Source organism: Arachis hypogaea, chromosome 14 (assembly GCF_003086295.3).
Source record: "Arachis hypogaea cultivar Tifrunner chromosome 14, arahy.Tifrunner.gnm2.J5K5, whole genome shotgun sequence".
In the NCBI taxonomy this organism is placed as follows: Eukaryota; Viridiplantae; Streptophyta; class Magnoliopsida; order Fabales; family Fabaceae; genus Arachis; species Arachis hypogaea.
Genome location: NC_092049.1, coordinates 42,041,888 through 42,047,207, shown reverse-complemented (window position 1 = coordinate 42,047,207; position 5,320 = coordinate 42,041,888). Strand labels below are relative to the sequence as shown.

Genomic DNA, 5,320 nt, shown 5'->3' with positions numbered 1-5,320 from the left:
AATTTAGAATTTCAATAATTTTATTTATTCATAAATAAAATTAACTTTGTAACTATATAAAAGTTTGAAATATTAATAAATCTACACATAAATAAATTAATGTTTGAATACTTTTGTCGCGTAAAAAATTATCTTTTGTGAATACAAAACTAATTTCGTTAGTATTATCAATGTTTTAAAATTTTATGTCTAAAAATGATCATTTTTGTTATATTCAACCAAGGAATGAATGCATTGTCCAAACTTCAGGACATTAAGAAAGAATAGTTATCCAAGAAATTGATAACTAAAATTATGTTGGAGTAACCAAAGATAGAGGTTGCTCATACTCGAATGCCTTCATCAGAACAAACGTGTCAATTGACCATATGTTAAGATATCACTACAAGAAAAAAGATTTTTAGCGATAAACTTTTAATGGCAATAGTATTATTGCCACAATTTCTCTTTTTAAAACTATTATTTAGCGATAATTATATATTTACCATTAATACTATAAATTATAATGGCCATTTCAACTATTGCCACTAAAAAAAAGGCTAAAATTTAAAAAATAACCAAAAAACAAAGGGACCTAAACCAAAAACACTCTTTATTAGCACAATCTGAGCATGCTTCTAATTGTTTAGTTAGGGTTTGACCTCAATGAGATTTAAGGGATTTTATGTTTAAATGAGGTTGATTTTAAGAGAGTAAACAAGAAAATCTTAACCCTAAAATAACCGATTGAATTAATTATTATGCAGTTTTTTAGATCTTGAAAAGCCATAAGGTGAATTCGATGGAAAAGCATGTGCAGCCATTGAGCAGAGTATATGATTTGAGGTGGATGGACAATACAAGTTAAACTAGAACTTGTAGTATATGATTTGAATATTTTCCCGTGCTTCACTATTTGTGAATGACTTATATATGGTTTGCTTTGACGTAGGCAATGATTCTTCATGCTTCCAGATTAGTTGCTCTATAGAATTTGAATATTTCAGCTTATTCCTAGATATTCGTACAGTAGCAAAAGTTCAAGTATGGATCTTTATTATATTCCATCATATTATTCCATTTTCAGATATCTTGAACTAACAAGATTCTTATTTCAGGTGTTAGGTTCTAATTATCTTAGTGTGTTACTTGAGGCTATTGATATAAGGTAACAAAATTTCTTTTCCAAGATGGTGTGCCTAATAATGTTGTTGATGATAGAGATTTACATACTATTCTCAACTATTAATTATACTTCTTGTGTTGAAGCTTTTAAGCTGAATATGAGTAATAAACTGCTGAGCACAAAATGCTTTGGAATATTTTTTAATGTAAAATTGTAAATTAGCTTGCCGTTTGATTCATCTAATCTTTTTAATACATTTTTGTTACTTCTAATTGGGTTGATCTTTCTTTTCCGGGCACCAAAATTAACAATATAATTGAATTATGTGTTTCTTAATTTTTCATATATTCCTGACATTAGGATATAATATTATAATCTTTAATTACCTAATTTATTTATTTTGAAATGAATTCAATTTAATTCACTTCAAACTTGTTGTTTCAAATGGGCTTGCAGCAGGTTAATGAATTTGTTCTCCTTCATGGTCCTTTATGGCTAACAAAGCTAAAGAAGAGCCTAACACTGCACCTTCTTTTGATCGGTGGCTACAGTTTGTTTCTATTATAATTATAATTTGTTCTTGTTGGTCTTGTTGTAAGTTTGAATTAAATTTGTTCTTTCTTAAGTTATGGCTACAGTTTGTTTCTATTATAATTATAATTTGATCCTTGTTTTTGGTACATTTTTATTATTATTTATCTTGAACATAACATTAGGTATTTGATTTTGATGTCTTTTGCATACTAGTGGATCATTATATGGTGCATTAATTGGTTCTGTTTTGGCCTTCAATGTTGCTGACTTCCTAGGTAATTATCCCTCTAACTGGTTATCATTTTATATATCCCCTTTCCTGGGGAAGTTTATGACAAACTTCAATTTTAGGTAGAAGAAGGGAGCTGATTTCAGCGGCATTGTTATATCTTGTCGGAGCACTCGTAACAGCACTAGCTCCAAATCTTCCTATATTGGTGATAGGGAGATTTGTTTATGGTATAGGAATTAGATTGTTGATACATCTAAGTTTATATCTATTAATTTCTGCTTTATCAGGGTAGAAAAACCATGTAGGCAATTTGAGGTGTAAGATTTACTATTGTCATATACAAAAGTAAATGATCTTTGGGCCTGCACCAGCACCTAATGCCTTAGAAGGGTGTATGACCAAATGGGTAGAGAATATAATTTACTGAATTTGTTGGAAGAACTTAGCTTCAATACTTGCTTTAGGATAGAAGCCTTTTAGCATTGAGCACTATATATATACTGCAATATGAGGCAATAAACTTAAACTCTATCTCAGTATCCACTCTTGTATTTTTTAACTTTTTTTTCTCTAATAAGGTTTTGCCAATAATAATAATAAAATAAGTATATCTGCAGTTCTTTGCACAAGCTGGATTTCTATGCCCTGCTTTGAGGAACCCATCAGATCACTTCCTTAGGTGCATCAATTCTGACTTTGACAAAGTCAAGGCCACTCTTAAAGGCCCCATGAAACTCAGGGTATTCATTCACTTTATTTACACCATAGGATTGGTAGACTAAAAGATACTAAAATCAGAATGATAAATACTTTGATCTCTATATATGCATGTGTAGGTATTCAGATCATGCACCAGAAGATGTTCCAGAAGTATTTCACAGCACCCTGCGAGATTTGCAGCTTGATTACATAGATTTATACCTTGTACGTAATACTACAAAGTCTATGCCTCCATCGGTTTAAAACTCAATGTTTGCTTTGTCCAAATAATTTTTTTTTTACAAAGATAGAGTGAAAATGTCGTAGAAATCCCCAATATATAAGAGTATTAGTTACCAATAAGCAACAGTTAGTAGTAATAGAAAGTCACAAAAAAAAATAATGTGTTTGGAACATATATCACAGAATTAGAATTAGAATTAATTTGATTTCAAAATTAAATTTTTGTTTTAAATAAATAAAAAATAGAAATTGAATTAATCTATAAATCTCATAGATTTACATTTCTAACTAAACATAAATTTCTTTATTTTTATATATTTTGATTAGAATTGAAACGAATTACTACATTAAAAATATGATAAAATCATTCATTTTTATCCTTTAAATATTAATATAATTGATTTGATTTAAAATTAATGAAGTTCGGAAATTATGAGGTGAGAGAAAAAGTTGAAACATTTACACTAACGATTTATAATTCTGGTTTTCTTAAGATTCATTGGCCTATTAGAGTGAAGAAGGGAAACTTAGGACTTCCAATGAAGGCTGAAGAAGAAGTGGCATTAGACATACCTGCCACGTGGAAGGCAATGGAAGCACTGTATGAGTCCTTAATCTGGTGCATGATCTGAACACCTACACATGTATATATAAGTAGTTAAATGTGTATAATAATAAAATTAGGATGATAAATACTTTGATCTCTCATCTCTTGTCAAAAAGTTTTAATATATCTATAAAGGTATATTTTTGGAGTAAAAATTTTTAACTTCTATATTAAGTGTACACAAAAAAACAATCAACAAATTAGCTATTCTTATAAATATATATTGAGATACAATATACATACGAAAGATAAGTTAAACAACAACTTATTTAATGACTAATTTTTAGTATGGATATAGCATTTTTGAAGTGTTCTCAATCTCCATTTCATTTAGAGGCACTCATCAGATCTCTAACCTTTTGTGTTACCTTTAATTTTTCTTGTTATAAAACTCATCATAATAATTTTCTATAAATGAGACGTGTTATTTGTACATTTATTTTATGCATTAACAAATGTGATCAATCACTTTGAGGCAAGTGATGATCCCCTTGATAAGATAACTACTATTGAAGCTATTGAACTCTCAATGAGTACTACCGAACTTTATCAAGGCGTAAGGATGGTAGATTATTGGATGAGGAGTCTGCAAAAGCAGTGGTAAAATTTATGAATTTTATCTTCTTCTTGTTGTGATTGAAAAGTATAAAAGAACTAAATCATGTATTTATTGTGCTTTGAGGGCTATGTACCATTGCATATTCTGTACCTTTGGACTTGAAAATTTGCTCTCTTTAACTGCCTTTTAAGTTATGAATAAATAGTAATTAGGGTGCTCTATCTGCTGCTGCTGCTCATGCTGCTTAAGTTGTAGTATAGATGTTGAGACATAGATTATGGCTCATGTTTCAGTTCACTTATTATATATCATTTCTTTTATTTTAAATTAAAAAGTAGCTAAATGGCACTTGTGTGTCAAATGTTTATGTGTAGGTTAATACGACTGCATTTCTATATATTATACCAACTGCTCCTTCATTGGCATCACTGCAACTGCTCTGGGACTCATAGTTGGTGGCCTTGCTGCAACATTGGTCTAGAAGAATTGAGCATATTTTGGCTTTTTTTGTTTTTTTTTTTTATTTTCTACAAAATGTATTCAAAGTCAATGAAAAGACAAACAAACTTCTATTATGTATTGACAAATACGATTTTTAATATTCTAACTTGTTAAAAGGAGCATTTTAATAGAAAGCTTATTTTAAATTTTTATGGTCAAAATTCAAATGCAAATTATCATCATCATCATTATTATTATTATTATTATTATTATTATAGAAAAAATATAGGTTGTTAGTTCTAATTAATAAAGTGAGTATAATTAAAAAAAAGCCTTTAAGATTTTAGCGGCAATAGTAATGGCAGCTAAAAGTAAATAATATTATAATTTTAGAATTTTTTTAGTGGCTATATAAATTGCCGGTAAAATAGATTTTAGCGGCAATAGTAATGACAACTAAAAGTGAACAATGTTTCCATCTTAGAATTACTTTTAGTGGCTATATAAATTGCCAAGAAAATGGCCACTAAAAGTTATATACTTTTTGCGGCCATTAAAATGGTCTTTACCGACAAATGTTATAATGGCCACTAAAACCTTTTAGCGACGAAACATAAGACGGCTAATGTCTAATTGCCGGTAAATATATTAGCGGCTATTTTTATTGCCGCTAAAAGTAAAATAAATGGCCGCTAAAAGTGATTATTTTTGTAGTGTATAAATAAATATATAAATAATTTTTTATAATTAAAAATATGAAATCTATGTACATTATTAAAAATATTTTGTATATTTTAAATATTTAAAAAATTTGATATTACTATAAATATTGAATTTTGTATATTGTATATAATTTTTTTATAAGAAATAGTCAATTTATTTAAATAATGTTTTTTAAAT

The 5,320-nt window shown here is 28.4% G+C and overlaps 1 long non-coding RNA gene across 1 annotated transcript; it reads left to right on the top strand.

Moving 5' to 3' along the window:
* The first annotated feature begins 1,012 nt into the window (after positions 1 to 1,012).
* LOC140178844 (uncharacterized) lies at positions 1,013 to 2,109 on the top strand. The gene is made up of 3 exons (XR_011871795.1): positions 1,013 to 1,147; positions 1,565 to 1,914; positions 1,991 to 2,109. It is a non-coding gene; the product is annotated as an uncharacterized lncRNA (long non-coding RNA).
* The last annotated feature ends 3,211 nt before the right edge of the window (positions 2,110 to 5,320 follow it).